Raw genomic sequence first — 17994 nt, 5'->3', positions numbered from 1 at the left:
AAAAAAGCGCAGCCCGGTTGCTGGCTGAAGATCACCAGCTGAAAATACCCTCTGCCGTGCGTCCATTCCATTTTGAAACGGAATTGACAATGTCCTACTTTTTCTAAAATACCTGCCCCGTGTGAGGCTCGAACTCACGACCTTCAGATTATGAGACTGACGCGCTGCCTACTGCGCCAACGAGGCATGCTGCATGGCAGTGGCCCTCCCCCCACGCAGGTCAGAAGGTGCTGTGGAAACGGCGCTTGACGGCCCGCCAGGTATCGGCTGAGGAAAAAAAAGCGCAGCCCGGTTGCTGGCTGAAGATCACCAGCTGCAAACACCCTCTGCCGTGCGTCCATTCCATTTTGAAACGGACGTGACAATGTCCTACCTACTTTTTCTAAAATACCTGCCCCGTGTGAGGCTCGAACTCACGACCTTCAGATTATGAGACTGACGCGCTGCCTACTGCGCCAACGAGGCATGCTGCATGTCAGTGGCCCTCCCCCACCCAGGTCAGAAGGTGCTGTGGAAACCGCGCTTGACGGCCTGCCAGGTATCGACGGAGAAAAAAAGGCGCAGCCCGGTTGCTGGCTGAAGATTACCAGCTGCAAACACCCTCTGCCGTGCGTCCATTCCATTTTGAAACGGACGTGACAATGTCCTACCTACTTTTTCTAAAATACCTGCCCCGTGTGAGGCTCGAACTCACGACCTTCAGATTATGAGACTGACGCGCTGCCTACTGCGCCAACAAGGCATGCTGCATGGCAGTGGCCCTCCCCCCACCCAGGTTAGGAGGTGCTGTGGAAACGGAGCTTGACGGCCTGCCAGGTATCGGCTGAGGAAAGATAAGCGCAGCCCGGTTTCTGGCTAAAGATCACAAGCTGCAAACACCCTCTGCCGTGCGTCCATTCCATTTTGAAACGGACGTGACAATGTCCTACCTACTTTTTCTAAAATACCTGCCCCGTGTGAGGCTCGAACTCACGACCTTCAGATTATGAGACTGACGCCCTGCCTACTGCGCCAACGAGGCATGCTGCATGGCAGTGGCCCTCCCCCCACGCAGGTCAGAAGGTGCTGTGGAAACGGCGCTTGACGGCCCGCCAGGTATCGGCTGAGGAAAAAAAAGCGCAGCCCGGTTGCTGGCTGAAGAACACCAGTTGCAAACACCCTCTGCCGCGTCCATTCCATTTTGAAACGGACGTGACAATGTCCTACTTTTTCTAAGATACCTGCCCAGTGTGAGGCTCGAACTCACGACCTTCAGATTATGAGACTGACGCGCTGCCTACTGCGCCAACGAGGCATGCTGCATGGCAGTGGCCCTCCCCCCACCCAGGTCAGAAGGTGCTGTGGAAACGGAGCTTGACGGCCTGCCAGGTATCGGCTGAGGAAAGATAAGCGCAGCCCGGTTGCTGGCTGAAGATCACCAGCTGCAAACACCCTCTGCCGTGCGTCTATTCCATTTTGAAACGGATGTAACAATGTCCTACTTTTTCTAAAATACCTGCCCAGTGTGAGGCTCGAATTCACGACCTTCAGATTATGAGACTGACGCGCTGCCTGCTGCGCCAACGAGGCATGCTGCATGTCAGTGGCCCTCCCCCCACCCAGGTCAGAAGGTGCTGTGGAAACCGCGCTTGACGGCCTGCCAGGTATCGGCGGAGAAAAAAAGGCGCAGCCCGGTTGCTGGCTGAAGATCACCAGCTGCAAACACCCTCTGCCGTGCGTCCATTCCATTTTGAAACGGACGTGACAATGTCCTACCTACTTTTTCTAAAATACCTGTCCCGTGTGAGGCTCGAACTCACGACATTCAGATTATGAGACTGACGCGCTGCCTACTGCGCCAATGAGGCATGCTGCATGGCAGTGGCCCTCCCCCTACCCAGGTCAGAAGGTGCTGTGGAAAAGGCGCTTGACAGCCTGCCAGTTATCGGCGGACAAAAAAAAGCGCAGCCCGGTTGCTGGCTAAAGATCACCAGCTGAAAATACCCTCTGCCGTGCGTCCATTCAATTTTGAAACGGAATTGACAATGTCCTACTTTTTCTAAAATACCTGCCCCGTGTGAGGCTCGAACTCACAACCTTCAGATTATGAGACTGACGCGCTGCCTACTGCGCCAACGAGGCATGCTGCATGGCAGTGGCCCTCCCCCCACCCACCTCAGAAGGTGCTGTGGAAACCGCGCTTGACGGCCTGCCAGTTATCGGCGGACAAAAAAAAGCGCAGCCCGGTTGCTGGATGAAGATCACCAGCTGCAAACACCCTCTGCCGTGCGTCCATTCAATTTTGAAACGGAATTGACAATGTCCTACTTTTTCTAAAATACCTGCCCCGTGTGAGGCTCGAACTCACGACCTTCAGATTATGAGACTGACGCGCTGCCTACTGCGCCAACGAGGCATGCTGCATGGCAGTGGCCCTCCCCCCACCCAGGTCAGAAGGTGCTGTGGAAAAGGCGCTTGACGGCCTGCCAGGTATCGGCGGAGAAAAAAAAGCGCAGCCCGGTTGCTGGCTGAAGATCACCAGCTGCAAACACCCTCTGCCGTGCTTCCATTCCATTTTGAAACGGATGTGACAATGTCCTACCTACTTTTTCTAAAATACCTGCCCTGTGTGAGGCTCGAACTCACGACCTTCAGATTATGAGACTGACGCGCTGCCTACTGCGCCAACGAGGCATGCTGCATGGCAGTGGCCCTCCCCCCACCCAGGTCAGAAGGTGCTGTGGAAAAGGCGCTTGACAGCCTGCCAGTTATCGGCGGACAAAAAAAAGCGCAGCCCGGTTGCTGGCTGAAGATCACCAGCTGAAAATACCCTCTGCCGTGCGTCCATTCCATTTTGAAACGGAATTGACAATGTCCTACTTTTTCTAAAATACCTGCCCCGTGTGAGGCTCGAACTCACGACCTTCAGATTATGAGACTGACGCGCTGCCTACTGCGCCAACGAGGCATGCTGCATGGCAGTGGCCCTCCCCCCACGCAGGTCAGAAGGTGCTGTGGAAACGGCGCTTGACGGCCCGCCAGGTATCGGCTGAGGAAAAAAAAGCGCAGCCCGGTTGCTGGCTGAAGATCACCAGCTGCAAACACCCTCTGCCGTGCGTCCATTCCATTTTGAAACGGACGTGACAATGTCCTACCTACTTTTTCTAAAATACCTGCCCCGTGTGAGGCTCGAACTCACGACCTTCAGATTATGAGACTGACGCGCTGCCTACTGCGCCAACGAGGCATGCTGCATGTCAGTGGCCCTCCCCCACCCAGGTCAGAAGGTGCTGTGGAAACCGCGCTTGACGGCCTGCCAGGTATCGACGGAGAAAAAAAGGCGCAGCCCGGTTGCTGGCTGAAGATTACCAGCTGCAAACACCCTCTGCCGTGCGTCCATTCCATTTTGAAACGGACGTGACAATGTCCTACCTACTTTTTCTAAAATACCTGCCCCGTGTGAGGCTCGAACTCACGACCTTCAGATTATGAGACTGACGCGCTGCCTACTGCGCCAACAAGGCATGCTGCATGGCAGTGGCCCTCCCCCCACCCAGGTTAGGAGGTGCTGTGGAAACGGAGCTTGACGGCCTGCCAGGTATCGGCTGAGGAAAGATAAGCGCAGCCCGGTTTCTGGCTAAAGATCACAAGCTGCAAACACCCTCTGCCGTGCGTCCATTCCATTTTGAAACGGACGTGACAATGTCCTACCTACTTTTTCTAAAATACCTGCCCCGTGTGAGGCTCGAACTCACGACCTTCAGATTATGAGACTGACGCCCTGCCTACTGCGCCAACGAGGCATGCTGCATGGCAGTGGCCCTCCCCCCACGCAGGTCAGAAGGTGCTGTGGAAACGGCGCTTGACGGCCCGCCAGGTATCGGCTGAGGAAAAAAAAGCGCAGCCCGGTTGCTGGCTGAAGAACACCAGTTGCAAACACCCTCTGCCGCGTCCATTCCATTTTGAAACGGACGTGACAATGTCCTACTTTTTCTAAGATACCTGCCCAGTGTGAGGCTCGAACTCACGACCTTCAGATTATGAGACTGACGCGCTGCCTACTGCGCCAACGAGGCATGCTGCATGGCAGTGGCCCTCCCCCCACCCAGGTCAGAAGGTGCTGTGGAAACGGAGCTTGACGGCCTGCCAGGTATCGGCTGAGGAAAGATAAGCGCAGCCCGGTTGCTGGCTGAAGATCACCAGCTGCAAACACCCTCTGCCGTGCGTCTATTCCATTTTGAAACGGATGTAACAATGTCCTACTTTTTCTAAAATACCTGCCCAGTGTGAGGCTCGAATTCACGACCTTCAGATTATGAGACTGACGCGCTGCCTGCTGCGCCAACGAGGCATGCTGCATGTCAGTGGCCCTCCCCCCACCCAGGTCAGAAGGTGCTGTGGAAACCGCGCTTGACGGCCTGCCAGGTATCGGCGGAGAAAAAAAGGCGCAGCCCGGTTGCTGGCTGAAGATCACCAGCTGCAAACACCCTCTGCCGTGCGTCCATTCCATTTTGAAACGGACGTGACAATGTCCTACCTACTTTTTCTAAAATACCTGTCCCGTGTGAGGCTCGAACTCACGACATTCAGATTATGAGACTGACGCGCTGCCTACTGCGCCAATGAGGCATGCTGCATGGCAGTGGCCCTCCCCCTACCCAGGTCAGAAGGTGCTGTGGAAAAGGCGCTTGACAGCCTGCCAGGTATCGGCTGAGGAAAAAAAAGCGCAGCCCGGTTGCTGGCTGAAGATCCCCAGCTGCAAACACCCTCTTCGGTTCGTCCATTCCATTTTGAAACGGACGTGACAATGTCAAATTTTTTCGAAAATACCTGCCCCTTGTGAGGCTCGAATTCACGACCTTCAGATTATGAGACTGACGCGCTGCCTGCTGCGCCAACGAGGCATGCTGCATGTCAGTGGCCCTCCCCCACCCAGGTCAGAAGGTGCTGTGGAAACCGCGCTTGACGGCCTGCCAGGTATCGACGGAGAAAAAAAGGCGCAGCCCGGTTGCTGGCTGAAGATCACCAGCTGCAAACACCCTCTGCCGTGCGTCCATTCCATTTTGAAACGGACGTGACAATGTCCTACCTACTTTTTCTAAAATACCTGCCCCGTGTGAGGCTCGAACTCACGACCTTCAGATTATGAGACTGACGCGCTGCCTACTGCGCCAACGAGGCATGCTGCATGGCAGTGGCCCTCCCCCCACCCAGGTCAGAAGGTGCTGTGGAAAAGGCGCTTGACGGCCTGCCAGGTATCGGCGGAGAAAAAAAAGCGCAGCCCGGTTGCTGGCTGAAGATCACCAGCTGCAAACACCCTCTGCCGTGCGTCCCTTCCATTTTGAAACGGACGTGACAATGTCCTACCTACTTTTTCTAAAATACCTGCCCCGTGTGAGGCTCGAACTCACGACCTTCAGATTATGAGACTGACGCGCTGCCTACTGCGCCAACGAGGCATGCTGCATGGCAGTGGCCCTCCCCCCACCCAGGTCAGAAGGTGCTGTGGAAACGGCGCTTGACGGCCCGCCAGGTATCGGCTGAGGAAAAAAAAGCGCAGCCCGGTTGCTGGCTGAAGATCACCAGCTGCAAACACCCTCTGCCGTGCGTCCATTCCATTTTGAAACGGATGTAACAATGTCCTACTTTTTCTAAAATACATGCCCCGTGTGAGGCTCGAACTCACGACCTTCAGATTATGAGACTGACGCGCTGCCTGCTGCGCCAACGAGGCATGCTGCATGTCAGTGGCCCTCCCCCCACCCAGGTCAGAAGGTGCTGTGGAAACCGCGCTTGACGGCCTGCCAGGTATCGGCGGAGAAAAAATGGCGCAGCCCGGTTGCTGGCTGAAGATCACCAGCTGCAAACACCCTCTGCCGTGCGACCATTCCATTTTGAAACGGACGTGACAATGTCCTACCTACTTTTTCTAAAATACCTGTCCCGTGTGATGCTCGAACTCACAACCTTCAGATTTTGAGACTGACGCGCTGCCTACTGCGCCAACGAGGCATGCTGCATGGCAGTGGCCCTCCCCCCACCCAGGTCAGAAGGTGCTGTGGAAACGGCGCTTGACGGCCCGCCAGGTATCGGCTGAGGAAAAAAAAGCGCAGCCCGGTTGCTGGCTGAAGAACACCAGCTGCAAACACCCTCTGCCGTGCGTCCATTCCATTTTGAAACGGACGTGACAATGTCCTACTTTTTCTAAGATACCTGCCCAGTGTGAGGCTCGAACTCACGACCTTCAGATTATGAGACTGACGCGCTGCCTACTGCGCCAACGAGGCATGCTGCATGGCAGTGGCCCTCCCCCCACCCAGGTCAGAAGGTGCTGTGGAAACGGCGCTTGACGGCCCGCCAGGTATCGGCTGAGGAAAGATAAGCGCAGCCCGGTTGCTGGCTGAAGATCACCAGCTGCAAACACCCTCTGCCGTGCGTCTATTCCATTTTGAAATGGATGTAACAATGTCCTACTTTTTCTAAAATACCTGCCCCAGTGTCAGGCTCGAATTCACGACCTTCAGATTATGAGACTGACGCGCTGCCTGCTGCGCCAACGAGGCATGCTGCATGTCAGTGGCCCTCCCCCCACCCAGGTCAGAAGGTGCTGTGGAAACCGCGCTTGACGGCCTGCCAGGTATCGGCGGAGAAAAAAAGGCGCAGCCCGGTTGCTGGCTGAAGATCACCAGCTGCAAACACCCTCTGCCGTGCGTCCATTCCATTTTGAAACGGACGTGACAATGTCCTACCTACTTTTTCTAAAATACCTGTCCCGTGTGAGGCTCGAACTCACGACCTTCAGATTATGAGACTGACGCGCTGCCTACTGCGCCAATGAGGCATGCTGCATGGCAGTGGCCCTCCCCCCACCCAGGTCAGAAGGTGCTGTGGAAAAGGCGCTTGAAAGCCTGCCAGGTATCGGCAGAGAAAAAAAAGCGCAGCCCGGTTGCTGGCTGAAGATCACCAGCTGCAAACACCCTCTGCCGTGCTTCCATTCCATTTTGAAACGGACGGGACAATGTCCAACTTTTTCTAAAATACCTGCCCCGTGTGAGGCTCGAACTCACGACCTTCAGATTATGAGACTGACGCGCTGCCTACTGCACCAACGAGGCATGCTGCATGGCAGTGGCCCTCCCCCCACCCAGGTCAGGCTAAAGGTTTTTGTTTAGTTTTTAACAGCTTACTGTATCTACAATGATTGACAGCTGTCATTCTTACCAAAGCTTCAAGTAGGATCATTATGAATTCCATTATTCATTGGAGGTAGACCCACTTTAAATGAATGTAAGTAGCTAAGTGCCAACAGTAAAGGACTGGTTAATACTTACACTAAAACCGTAGAAGTTTAGACTAGGTACTGTAAGCACACCCCGCAATGTCGACAAGTTAATACTAAATGTTGGTTACTGTACGTTACTGACACTGTACTGCACTGTCTGTACAGTACAGTACCTACTGTACCTCTGCTTGTCAGACGTAATAGACGTAGAGCGCGCCAACGAGGCATGCTGCATGGCAGTGGCCCTCCCCCACCCAGGTCAAAAGGTGCAGGCAAACGGCGCTTGACGGCCTGCCAGGTATCGCTTTATACTTTTAACATCACTATATTTGATTGAATACTTTTAACGCTTTTAAACTTATGAAAGTAAATTAGATACTGTTTTCATCACTCCTTTTTCAACAGTAAGAAAATATTGAAATGCATATATAACTAGAAAGGGTGCAATTTCTGGGGAAATTGTAGGGTGTGCTTGCTCGCTTCAGTTGCAGGTGGGTCAGTTTTCCCTTCTAGTGATATTTCAAGCATTTAGCCTACTCATATTGCATAATTCACTAAGAACACCCTTTGAAACAAGGAACCCCCTTTGAAACAAGCTACTGTAACGGTGCGTTCACACTGCAGCGGGGCGGGCAGAGCGGGGCGTCGTCTTCCAATTCATTTACAATGAAACCAGGCATTGACGCTCGCGTAGGGCATTGTGGGAAGGCGAGCGGGCGTTGAAAGTTGGATTTTCTCAACTTTATGTAAATGAGGAGCGTGAAAACGCTGGCATTGGCCAATCGGTTGGTTTCTTGTAACGTAGCAACTGTTGGTAATGGTAAACATTTCTAGGTTTAACAATTTCAAGATGGAGGAGCAACTCATCGTATGTGTCTTCATACCCAGTATTGTATGATACGTCTATGTTTGATTACAGAGACTTAAACAAAACAAAAATGATGCCTGGCGCAGGGTTGCTGAGGTTGTTGGCGTCAATGGTGTGTATTTTGTACTTTAATTCAGTTTTGTCGCATTACGTAACTTTCGTCTGTGCTAGCTGCATAGTCTAGCTAGCTCACCAGGCACACGATTGACATCCAACATTAAAATGCTGGCTGGCAGCCACTCGCTATCCATGCAGTGAATGTGTAGTGGCAAGTCATAATCTAGCGATTGATTTTCAGAGATTTCGAGTAATATAATAAAAGGGTACACATGTCAACGTTTATGTCTGATGTATCTTTTTTGAAAATAAGATCATGTCAGATCTAGAAAGCGTACCGGATTTTTGCACAAACTTTGGCACAATTTTCACAACCTTGACGTCATGTACCAATTGCTCGACCCAATTTATCACTACTTTACACTCCATTATCTTCATTAGACTCTGACTTTCCTTGTTTACACACCGATGTCAATTACACATCACCTTGTTGTCAAAACACTACATACAATGTTCAGTTGTTGCACACACTTCTCAAGTAAAGTCTCAAAGCATCAACCTACAACACACAACTATTCAAATCTCTAAACACTCAGGTCTGGTGAGCAATTTGCGCAGCATAAAAAGGGCCTTGAGCCTCTGTTTTGTTTGGTGAACAATGGAGAACTTAGAACATATCAGCAACCAAAGAAGGAGAGGGGTAAGAGTGAGAGGAAAGGAAGAGGACAAGGAAGAGGACAAGGAAGAGGATGACAAGGAGGAGGAAGATGAGAAGAAGAAGGAGGTGGAGGAGAAAGAATAAGGAGAACGGGGATCTCTAATGAGAATCGGGCCACCGTGGTTGACCATGTGCTCAACCATGGTTTGAGCATGAGGAAGGCTGGCCAGAGGGTCCAACCAAATGTCAGCCACTTCACAGTGGCTGCCATCATTAGAAACTTTAGAATGGAGAACAGGTATGTAATTATATTTGCCTTGTGTACTGAAATATTGCATTTCAATAGAATACAGTGTGCTCACTGTATTTGTATTTGCAGGACTGAAAGAGAACCACAACGTGGAGGAAGAACATGCACTTTCACAGCCGAACAGGAGACTGACATTGTGAAAATGGTTTGTGAAAACAACACTATCACACTCGGACAGCATATGTGAAAAAAAAAATGTGGCCTACACTGAGACATTTTACAAAAGTTGAAATGGCTCATTCTCCAGAGTGATTGTCATTCATATGGTGTGTTCCATTTCGAGAATTGTGTTTTCAATTTTGCACTACTGTGTGCTGTGAATGCTTGGTAGTGTGCAGGAAATGCTTATTGTGTGTACTGTTATGAATGGTATGTGTGTGTCATTTGAAAATAAGGCTGTGTGTACCAAATGAGAACACAAGTTCCATTTTGTAAACAGGTGAGAGATTTGATGGCAGAGAGTCATCTTGCAAAGGGAGTGTCAGGTTTTGCATTTTGTGTGTGAGGTTTTCAGTTTTGTGTGTGCAGTTTTGAGAAAGACGTTATTGTTTTGGAAACGTGTGTTAACAATTGCGAAAAACTGTAATCTGTCTGAGCGTGGCGCACTGTGGGAAGGCCAGCGGTGCAGAGCGGTAAAAAACGCTGCAGTGTGAACGCACCATAATGGTGCATGTCCACTACAGCGGCGTGGAGCGGCGGGGCGTCGACGCTCGCGTAGGGTATTGTGGGAAGGCGAGCGGGGCGTCAAAAGTTGGATTTTCTCAACTTTATGTAAATGAGGAGCGTGATAACGCTAGCGTTGTCCAATCGGGTTGGTTTCTTGTTTCTTGTAACGTAGCAACTGTTTGTCATTGTAAACATTTCTAGGTTTGACAATATCAAGATGGAAAGCAACTCATCATATGTGTGTCTACACACTTAGTCTTGTTTTATAAGCCTCTGTACGATTAAAGAGACATTAACAAAAAATGTATACCTGGCGCAGGGTTGCCGATGTTGTCGGTGTCCCTGGTGTGTTAAATTCAGTCTCGTCACTTTAGCTAGCTACAGTACGTAACCTAGCTCTAACTTTCTTCTGTGCTAGCTGCATACTGTACTAGTCTAGCTGCAGTAGTCTAGTTTACCCGGCACACGATTGACATTCAACGTTGAAATGCTGGTTGGCAGTCACTCGCTAGCCATACAGTAAATGTGTAGTGGCCATAACCTAGCAAATGTTACTGGAAAAATGTTTGAAGTGCTGTAGAGTACTGTAGCCTATAGCCTAGTTGACAAGATTATGCAACATCTAGTCAGAGTATCTGATTCCTTGCATCATACCGTGTAAAAGCTGTATTTTGATCGAGACAGGAGCACCTATATATCAATAATGATCACTATTGTAAATACATGAACACAAGTCTGAACACTTGTCCATGACACCGTTTAACACAAACTACAACAATGACCTTAGAAAACTACAACTCTGTATTAACTTTTTTAACACGCCCCCGAGCATGGTGCACTGTGGGAAGGCCAGCGGTGCAGAGCGTTAAAAAACACTGCAGTGTGAACGCACCGTTAGCTCTATACTGCGTGAGCATTAACGTTGCAAGAATCCAGTTGTTCTTATCAAATATAACGGTCATTTAACTCATGGTTACAATGGTAAACCAACACAACAATGACAATTACCACGCAACAAAACACTACATTCTAAGCAGACAGATTTTAAAAACTAAATTCATGAAGATACATTTGTATTTCGAACAAACGGCAAACTTATCAGCAAATTTTAATACTATTTACCGCCATGCATCATGGGAATTGACTTTTTCGTTCTTCAGTCAGTTTGACAGTATAACCTTCAAATGAATAATGCAACCCTTCTGTCTGCTTCTTTCTCAAGTAGCTTTTTCATTCTTTTTCCATTGATACTCCAATTAATAACTAGAGAGCATACAATTTCTGGGGAAATTGTGAGGGTGTGCTTGCGGCTGCCCCAGCTGCCCATACTCTCCTGGTGTTTACATATTTCAAAAAGCATTTAAGTGTATGACTGCAGTTCTGACCATTGTGTTCCCTTGATAATAAGTTTGTAAAAATGACATGCATCACTCAGATGGAGGAGAGGTGATACTGGTTGGTTGGAAGAGAAGGAGGCCAAATGTAGCTCATGAAGATGCAGCGCTAGATAACTTATTAAATTGTAATCAGATATAAACAACTTGTTGGTTGCCCTATTATGTCCTACTATCCTCCTATTATCGTTCTATTATGTAATTTGAACGCCCTGAACGGCATCATTTGAGTAATGAGGGCAAGCGCAGGCTTATTGATTACTTAAAAAACGTTAAGTTTAATAAGGTTAGTAACCTCAAACCTTTCTTTTGTTTCTTTGACCTTACATTTTCTTTGAGGGCTTAGTGGTCTCGGTTTAACATCATTATTTATAGCGACATCATTACCGGACACTGTTAGCTCGCAATGTAGACAAAGAATGCCCCTGCAACAAAGTTGTAACTTGGTAACAAGTAGCCAACTAGAAACCGAGCAGAAGTGTGTAGCCATATAAAGGCCTATATATATAGGCTACTTGATTTGGCTGCAAGATTCGCTGATTTTGAGTGTCCAAGATATGATGGATTCTGATCTGTATCAACAGTCTAGCCATGTAGCTAAGGCTTGTAGAAGAAGAAGAAGGAAGAGTGGATTTTTTTTGTACGGCAAGTCTGGAAGATCAATTTAGGCTAGTGCTACTTCCCCCAATGCACTGGACAAGTTATTAAAACTCAAACAAAATAAAATGGAATGTTAGGCCTACTTCACGTTATGTGCCACTCATTACGTCTATCGATTTTAATTGAGCGAATTCTGCATCAGTAAAACCACCAACCCAAGATCTCTACAGACCAGCTAATTTCCTGCTCAACACTTCAACGGGGGCTTATTACTTGAAAGATGAATTAGGCTATTTACGGTTGTCTCAGTTACACTATGAGGGGTGGGAAATACTGTGATTTGCTTAAGAAGGCAAATGGCTAGTAAAACATAACATTTCATAATAATTTCAGTAAATCAAGCAGCGCTGCAAGACCCAGTCAAATGTATATCCTACAGCTAAGCAAGGCTGAAGCAGGCTGACATGAATTATTTTCATGAACAGACAAAGTTTTGACATTGACAAAGTTTAGGCTGTGGCAATGAAGTTCAGGTTAGTAGTCAGATACTTTCACCTATTGAAAAACTTTTGAGTAAGGGGAAAGCCGAACATGTTCCGTCGCCGTTTGACTTCCTAAACAGCTGTGGAGATGTTTTTGTTAGCTACTCATTAGTGTCTCGGGTAGGCTACAGCGTTGCAGTGAGCCGCCACACTGATTTGAAACCACAGGTAATGGTCATTTCACCAACAAATCGTTTATTAATGTCAAAATAAATCCTACAACAAAAACGTATTTGTGAGGAATGTTTATTTTAACGATTGAAAACAGATGCATCATGACCACTGTAGGATGTGTTGCCCAAGCAACAGAGGCTAATGTCATGATGCTAATGCATCAGTGAAATAGTAGACTACCGTTTCCGAAAGTAGATGTGGGCCTACTTACTTAATAATATCAGCTAATATTGTACATTACATTTCACAATTATGTTTCACATCACAAAGTAAAATGATTGAATATCACCCTGGCCTCTTTGCTTGTGGCATTTCTGCAGCTGCCTTGCAGACTAGTATCCCCCAAGTTAACAGATGCGAAACTAATGTTCTGCTAGAGATAGTCACGCAAGTTTTCGTGACGTTGGTGACGTTAGTGACGTCAGTGACTGTGGCTAGCAAGTTAGCCACCGTTAGCTTCACTTTTCGCCACAAAAACGTAATTTCTACTTAAACCGTGCAATGGAACGTAAATCCCAATACAACCAACGCAATCGCTACCGAGACGAACCTTTTGACTATGTATATAGTCATAGACAGTCCGGTTTTCCAACCTTTTGTCCGGACCGCTGTTGCGTGTCCGTCTTTTCGCCCTTTTGTCCTACTTTTTGACCCTTCCTGCCCACCGTCGCAATTTACCACTTGCGTGAGTTTTCAGATGTCAAAAAAAAAGACCTCCTTCTAACCTACGTGGAGTTCAGAACTCCACTTTGCCATAAGTGCAGCAAAGATCAATATCATACCTTCTGTAAGTTCTGTCGCATTGACATTGACGTGAGTAGTAGGGGGAAAGGGGCTTTGAGCATGCCTACGACACGCAACTGCACAAGGATAATGCTAGGTCTGCCGGACACTCTGCTTTACTTTTCTCCCCCCCCCCCCCATTCAACAACTTTTTGGGGTTGTCCTCCTTTTTGGATCCAAGTGTCCTCCTTTTCAGGGTCATGCTTCTGGCCACCCTACCTACACCATGACACAATAGGCTACTTGCTGAGCAACAGCACATGAGTCGACTATGAGTCGTATCTATGAGTCGTTCTTAACATGTGCTGTTGTTGTGCACACCCAATAAATTCCATATTTGTAGGTAAGTTCGCACATGCGCGGGTACGAGTAAAAACAATTTGCACTGTCTCAAAAAACTGTCTGGAGCACTGAGAACAGAAGCAATTTGTGTTTGTTTTGTATGTCTCGGGCTGTGTCACTTACAGTCTCTCCCCTGAGCTAGCTGCAACAGCATGAAGTGTGTAAAGTAGTAAACAGTAAGTAGGCCTACCCCACATAATCTCCAGACTCCATATGTAACTTATAAACGAAATAAGAGTTTTAAAACTGAAAACACAGCATCTCTTATTTATTATAAGTCCTTGTCCTATCCACTACTCTCTCGCCTGTACTAGAGTAGCATTAAGTGACTGGGAAACCGAAGTCGGCGGGTCTTCTAGCTCGTGTGTGTCGCCACCGAGTGTCTCGCCATATTCGTCTAGTGCTGCTGCTAGTTATGTCTGATATACTCAGGCACAGTTCGGCTACATAGGTGACGGCGACAATCAATTTCAGAGCTAAGGCGGATCTACAGATTAGGTGTTCCTAAAGAACACAAGTATCTAACAGTAATTGCGCATTACATAATATAAATCTCTGTGTAATTTCATGCACCGAACCGTGACGCCCTTACCGTACGGTTCGGTACGAATACATGTACCGTTCCACCCCTAACATGTAGCAAACACAAATGCGCTCTGGCTTGAATTAAGAAGAATAAAAGGTCTCATGACATGAAAACTTCACTTTAGGAGGTTATTTAACATTTAACATTCCCCAAGCCAGCCTTTGGTCCCCCAGTGGCGAGACATTTCAATAGGTGTAAACTAAGCCCTGGGTATTCTTCTCCGCTTTTTAGAAAATAATAGCCCAAATGCTCGGTTTTGCAAATCCCCTATTGTGACGTCACAATATGGAAGGTTCCCACCCCTTTCTCTGCTTTGCCAATACAGAGAATTTGGCCCACCAATGAAAAAACGAGCTACGATTGTGCGAGCGCGACAATAGATACATTCGACTTCATGCAGCGCCGGCGTTGTCTGCAGCCGCCTCCAGCCCGGCTGACCTAAAGCAGCCAATGGCATTCTCAGCTTCAAGGCAGCCGACTGCAGCCGTCTGTCAGCGCCGCCATCGCATGGCGTTGAACACGCCTTTTTGTTTTTTTTCTCGAGACATAATGGCTTGCAAACGACCGGAGCATGGCAGTTAGCCTCGCCATTTTCTTCTTCATAGCATTTAAAGCTACAGACACAGAAACAGCGCTTCCTGAGGAAGCCCCCCATTGTGGGACTGCTCGTAGTGCCTGTAATTCTGCACCAAGGCTGAATTTCGGGAGACTTCAGATACAGTATTAGGGGACTACTAAGGCCTATATAAAAACATCCAAAAAGTTTCAAGTGAAAGATTTGTTTACTCCGTTCATGCAAAATGTAATGGAACTTAACTTTCTTTGGGAGTATTACGTTAGCTAGTCATGATTTTGAGACAGCTGAATGTTGTTGAATGATAATTTTAACTTTCTGTTTTCAGTGTGGCTCTAGAATGTAGAAACTCTGACGTGGCTTTACTGTACTAAATGCATGAGTGAGATATGTGAGCTGCTGAAATATCTTTCACACACATTCCCCTAAGAGACCAGCGCTGAACAACATATTCAATTTTGTCGTTCCCTATTTATGTGGAAAAGTGAAAAAGAAATACTTTGGAACTCCCCACATTCTTCAGTCTTAAGCCTGTGCTCGCCTGCTTGCACAAATCACTTAGAGCAAAAATGTTTAAAGAGAGTTAACAAGGCTTAATAGGCACATGGAGAGAAAAAGGTCAGACGATTTTGTGTGTTGCTGTGTGTGTGTGACAGAGTGTGTGAAAGAGTTTGTGTGTGTGAGAGAGAAGGTGTGTGTGAGAATTGAGAGGCTGTTTCATCTGACATGGTTAGTAAACCTGAAGTTCCGGTAGTCTCATGTTTTTGAGTATTACTTCACAAACGTTAAGTTAAATGTGTTATATTTCAAGTACTTGGGATGACGCTTGACAGAAGCCTGTCAATGTAATGTTTGATCATTTCAAAACGCCCTCTTTTTCTCATGGATTTAGCTCTGGTCTCATTCATTAATTGGCTAATCCACCCTCACTCTCTCAATAAATGCCCCTCCCTCACATACATATGCATACATCTACAGCCATACACAAAGACACAGCACAGTCCAAATAGTCTATCTCAGAATATATAAGGAAAATGCCACAACATTTTTCCTGGATTTGACAGTTTAGGGATGGGTTGTTTTGATAATCCCAGGAAATTACACAGAGGTAAGTGCAGGCCTGTCTTAAAGCTGAAATGATAAAGCCTTCTCTGAGTTTGCATCAGAGTTTCATTTCATCAAGACACTCCTACAACTGACCACTAACTGACTGTCTCACTGGTGTACAAGTGTTACTCTTAAAACTAGAGAGGGTACAATTTCTTGGGAAATTGTAGGGTGTGCTTGTTTGCCCTACTCATATTGCACAATTCATTACGAACACCCTTTGAAACAAGCTACTGTAACAACGTTGTCACTGGCAGTATTTCAGATGGAATTGCGATTCAAATAGTACCGTCTGCTAACTGAAAATAAGCCTCCCAAAACGTAAATAAGTTCGATATTAATTTAGGGGGACATGGCTAATTCAAAAGCAGTTTCCTAGAGGCAAGCTAGCTGCCGTTGCTATCCACTCTCCACTGATTGTTTGAAAGCGCAGGAAATTAGAACGTTTCTTTTGTAAAGGATAATTAAGCAATAAGCCCCAAGAGGCCGTGCGCTGATTTTAGAACAGGCAAGGGGAGTTGTTAGGCACGACGCGAAGCAGAGTTTTCTCCAGTTTTGTTTCGCCATGAAGGGGCTTATTTCCCCGATAATGACCGGAGTTCTATACATTATCCCGCTTATTACACGGCCAGTGGCGTAACTATAGGGAGTGCAGGGAGTGCAGCTGCACTAGGGCCCGTGGCGAAAGGGGGCCCGTCCTCGATCTCAAGTGAGAACTCTACCTGAAGAACTGACTGGGCCCCTCGCTCCGCGTAAATCACAGAAAGGTTAACATATGATCCAGTCCGATCAATTCGCAAACATTTCTCAATTATGGTTATTCTCATCTGCTCATTCTCATCTCAAACATTTTAACAATAGCCAGTCTTAACAACAGCAAATATTCATTTGGCCTCATTTGCCTTTTGCTGAATGAAACGAATCTCGTTTTTATTAAGTAATATTGTCTGCGTAATATGTTGTCAACGATTCTATAGCCCACCCACACGTTGTGATCGTTTGCCATCCTGTTGTGTTGCATTACATGTTGAGTAATTGCGGTAAGTAGGCTACCCCATCATGCCCTTCTTTCAAAAACACAAAAGTGGCTGCAGGAAGCGGCACAAACGCAAAGAGCAGGATTTAAGGCTGGCAAAGCTGGCAAAATTATCTTCATTTGGATTTGTGGCGAGGTGTTTAAGAGGACGCTACGTCTGACCCCCAGCCCAACAGCAATGAGTGAAACTCAGCCACCAGGGTAGGCTAACGTTTACTGTCTGGTATAGCCTATTGAAAGCATTTAGACATGGCTATTAAACATCATTACATGCACGTATAGGCATAAGGCAGCAGACAGGTTAGATATTGAAAAGAATGTGCAGGATGTTGTTGGAAAATAGCTAAAGCTAGATAGGCTAAACGTTAAGCTAGCATATACAAAAATAAAATCAAACATTCACCAATCAATTCACAATGTGTATTGTAATAAGCAGTGTTGGGAAAGTTCACTTTCTACATGAACTAGTTCAGTTCATAGTTCATAATTCAAAATGTTGAACTAAGTTCAAAGCTCCAAATAATGAACTAGGTTAGTTCAGTTCTTTTTTTCAATATGTGGCTGCCGTCTGCAATACCGCTCTCTGCCTGTACGCAATTCGGCGTTTTCACACTTGCCATGCATAGACAGTAGATGAAAGAAAGCACACGCAGCAATTGACAGGTTGGGTAACCCTGGACACAAGACTGTTAATGGTGTGTTTTTAGCCTGGAAGTCTCTAGAAATCTGGCACCTTATTAAAAATAAATAAAAAGAGTGAACGTGCCATTCACAGACACCAGAATGAGTGCGTCCACTGCACAGTATCGTTCATCAGGCAGTAGCCTAATACAGTAGGCTACGTTCAGTTCAAGTTCAGTTAACAAAATGTAAAGAAGCCATACATCCTACATACAAACCAAATGTGCAGTAATCTGAAGCGTGTGGTCAAGTGCACCATGTGTAACGAAGCCACGACCATGGAGACGGAGTTCGAGACCAGCCGGCACCCCATGCAGGCTGAGATGGGTCGACCTGGAGAAGATGAGGGACAAGT

At 47.4% G+C, this 17994-nt stretch overlaps 19 non-coding genes across 19 annotated transcripts; all 19 read right to left on the bottom strand.

Moving 5' to 3' along the window:
• Positions 1 to 113: 113 nt before the first annotated feature.
• Positions 114 to 186, bottom strand: trnam-cau (transfer RNA methionine (anticodon CAU)). The gene has a single exon. It is a non-coding gene; the product is annotated as a tRNA-Met (tRNA).
• Positions 187 to 392: 206 nt separating this feature from the next.
• On the bottom strand, positions 393 to 465 carry trnam-cau (transfer RNA methionine (anticodon CAU)). The gene has a single exon. It is a non-coding gene; the product is annotated as a tRNA-Met (tRNA).
• A 204-nt stretch (positions 466 to 669) lies between these two features.
• trnam-cau (transfer RNA methionine (anticodon CAU)) lies at positions 670 to 742 on the bottom strand. The gene has a single exon. It is a non-coding gene; the product is annotated as a tRNA-Met (tRNA).
• Positions 743 to 948: 206 nt separating this feature from the next.
• trnam-cau (transfer RNA methionine (anticodon CAU)) lies at positions 949 to 1021 on the bottom strand. The gene has a single exon. It is a non-coding gene; the product is annotated as a tRNA-Met (tRNA).
• A 200-nt stretch (positions 1022 to 1221) lies between these two features.
• trnam-cau (transfer RNA methionine (anticodon CAU)) lies at positions 1222 to 1294 on the bottom strand. The gene has a single exon. It is a non-coding gene; the product is annotated as a tRNA-Met (tRNA).
• Positions 1295 to 2048: 754 nt separating this feature from the next.
• trnam-cau (transfer RNA methionine (anticodon CAU)) lies at positions 2049 to 2121 on the bottom strand. The gene has a single exon. It is a non-coding gene; the product is annotated as a tRNA-Met (tRNA).
• A 201-nt stretch (positions 2122 to 2322) lies between these two features.
• Positions 2323 to 2395, bottom strand: trnam-cau (transfer RNA methionine (anticodon CAU)). Its single transcript has one exon. It is a non-coding gene; the product is annotated as a tRNA-Met (tRNA).
• A 205-nt stretch (positions 2396 to 2600) lies between these two features.
• On the bottom strand, positions 2601 to 2673 carry trnam-cau (transfer RNA methionine (anticodon CAU)). Its single transcript has one exon. It is a non-coding gene; the product is annotated as a tRNA-Met (tRNA).
• Positions 2674 to 2874: 201 nt separating this feature from the next.
• Positions 2875 to 2947, bottom strand: trnam-cau (transfer RNA methionine (anticodon CAU)). Its single transcript has one exon. It is a non-coding gene; the product is annotated as a tRNA-Met (tRNA).
• A 206-nt stretch (positions 2948 to 3153) lies between these two features.
• On the bottom strand, positions 3154 to 3226 carry trnam-cau (transfer RNA methionine (anticodon CAU)). Its single transcript has one exon. It is a non-coding gene; the product is annotated as a tRNA-Met (tRNA).
• Positions 3227 to 3430: 204 nt separating this feature from the next.
• Positions 3431 to 3503, bottom strand: trnam-cau (transfer RNA methionine (anticodon CAU)). The gene has a single exon. It is a non-coding gene; the product is annotated as a tRNA-Met (tRNA).
• A 206-nt stretch (positions 3504 to 3709) lies between these two features.
• trnam-cau (transfer RNA methionine (anticodon CAU)) lies at positions 3710 to 3782 on the bottom strand. Its single transcript has one exon. It is a non-coding gene; the product is annotated as a tRNA-Met (tRNA).
• Positions 3783 to 3982: 200 nt separating this feature from the next.
• On the bottom strand, positions 3983 to 4055 carry trnam-cau (transfer RNA methionine (anticodon CAU)). The gene has a single exon. It is a non-coding gene; the product is annotated as a tRNA-Met (tRNA).
• A 1032-nt stretch (positions 4056 to 5087) lies between these two features.
• On the bottom strand, positions 5088 to 5160 carry trnam-cau (transfer RNA methionine (anticodon CAU)). Its single transcript has one exon. It is a non-coding gene; the product is annotated as a tRNA-Met (tRNA).
• Positions 5161 to 5365: 205 nt separating this feature from the next.
• Positions 5366 to 5438, bottom strand: trnam-cau (transfer RNA methionine (anticodon CAU)). Its single transcript has one exon. It is a non-coding gene; the product is annotated as a tRNA-Met (tRNA).
• A 202-nt stretch (positions 5439 to 5640) lies between these two features.
• On the bottom strand, positions 5641 to 5713 carry trnam-cau (transfer RNA methionine (anticodon CAU)). The gene has a single exon. It is a non-coding gene; the product is annotated as a tRNA-Met (tRNA).
• Positions 5714 to 5918: 205 nt separating this feature from the next.
• trnal-caa (transfer RNA leucine (anticodon CAA)) lies at positions 5919 to 5991 on the bottom strand. The gene has a single exon. It is a non-coding gene; the product is annotated as a tRNA-Leu (tRNA).
• Positions 5992 to 6193: 202 nt separating this feature from the next.
• trnam-cau (transfer RNA methionine (anticodon CAU)) lies at positions 6194 to 6266 on the bottom strand. Its single transcript has one exon. It is a non-coding gene; the product is annotated as a tRNA-Met (tRNA).
• A 755-nt stretch (positions 6267 to 7021) lies between these two features.
• On the bottom strand, positions 7022 to 7094 carry trnam-cau (transfer RNA methionine (anticodon CAU)). The gene has a single exon. It is a non-coding gene; the product is annotated as a tRNA-Met (tRNA).
• Between the last annotated feature and the right edge of the window lie 10900 nt (positions 7095 to 17994).

Source organism: Hypomesus nipponensis, chromosome 9, assembly GCF_054491055.1.
Source record: "Hypomesus nipponensis isolate SF chromosome 9, ASM5449105v1, whole genome shotgun sequence".
Taxonomy (NCBI): Eukaryota; Metazoa; Chordata; class Actinopteri; order Osmeriformes; family Osmeridae; genus Hypomesus; species Hypomesus nipponensis.
The sequence above is the reverse complement of the archived record's forward strand: the minus strand, read 5'-3'. Positions and strand labels throughout refer to the sequence as shown.